At 35.0% G+C, this 1,298-nt stretch overlaps 1 protein-coding gene across 2 annotated transcripts in view; it reads right to left on the bottom strand.

The window, feature by feature from the left end:
- Positions 1-1,298, bottom strand: part of LOC119593063 (dopamine receptor 1-like) — a 143,952-nt gene that overhangs the window by 499 nt on the left and 142,155 nt on the right. The window lies entirely within an intron of this gene.

Here is a 1,298-nt window from a genome sequence, read left to right as displayed (position 1 = left end):
AAGTATTGATGCCTTATCCTTAAATCTATTTTACTGAAGTGATAATGATTATAGCTCTGTAATTTCGAAATTATAAAATGATCAAAATATATACTCTGTTGACTCGTACACTAAATTGGGAACAATATTGTAATTCTCCGTTTACAGTTTTTATACTTATTGAAGAAAAGTAAATACCACTCACAACGTGCGCGCATATGTGATATCTTAAATCACTTTTTTTCAGAAATTACGTAACAAAACCATTCTGCACCGGCCACGCACGCTACACGTCTTTTCCCGTTTAATCATCCACTTTAACTCGCCCTTCACATCAAACAGTCACGATTAATTCCCCAGCGTGTTTAAGAAGTGACTTGGCCCCTAAAGGAGACGTCAGTATGAATATTCATGACAGAAGGTCGGCGCAAAGGTTCTTTAAGATGCTTGGCACTCCCGATACTCCGCCTCTTAGGAGATCGACGGCACCCGACTGTTATCCAGGGCGTCAGCGGGGAATCGGAAATCGAAATTGGGAGTGCGTGTTTTGAACCGCCAATGGGGATTTTTTTTTATCCCCTTTTCCGCAATTTGGAATTTGCCTGAAGGTTTAGGGCGAGAGGCTGTTTGGGATTTGGTGATTTGTGATCAAATAGAATGCAAGCGTATGCACATAATGCATGTATACTTACATATTCTGTATCTCACACACACGCGCACGCGCAATATATATTCGAAAAACTAATTCTGAATATTCTAAATGAGGCTTTCTTGAAATTGAAAATTCAATAGCCATCTACGTTTAGAAAAATAACAATAATTTCCGTTTTTATGGTCTTGAAAGCCTGAATGGAAAATTCGTTGAACTGTTATTTGCACACTTAACAGCGGGGAATATAATTAATAAATAGTTAATCACAAAGAGAGAAACGCTTGAGAATTCTACAAATTATATAATTTTACCATCAAATAGAAAATAACGGTACTTTGATCACATCAATTATATAAACATCCGTTAATTTGACACTATATATAAAAAAAAATCATTCACAAAGGCAATGCATCTTCAATTATTCCAAGCAGCTGAAGTATGCCTATTGATTATAAATTAACTTTGATGAAGAAAATCACGTTTGATCAAGATTTTGGTAATAAAAACCTTTTCCCTTGTATGTTAATAAAGAGCATACACCGAGGACTTGTGTCTCTTACAGAATCTTAGATGCTCTGAGAACAAAATAATGAACACAATGTCATTCTTTTTACATGAGTTTTTTTTTCTATATATAACTTTAGAATTAAATGTAAGATAATTCCCG

This window comes from Penaeus monodon, chromosome 31, assembly GCF_015228065.2.
Source record: "Penaeus monodon isolate SGIC_2016 chromosome 31, NSTDA_Pmon_1, whole genome shotgun sequence".
NCBI lineage: Eukaryota > Metazoa > Arthropoda > Malacostraca > Decapoda > Penaeidae > Penaeus > Penaeus monodon.
Note: the sequence above shows the minus strand (reverse complement) of the source record. Positions and strands in the feature narration are given on the sequence as shown.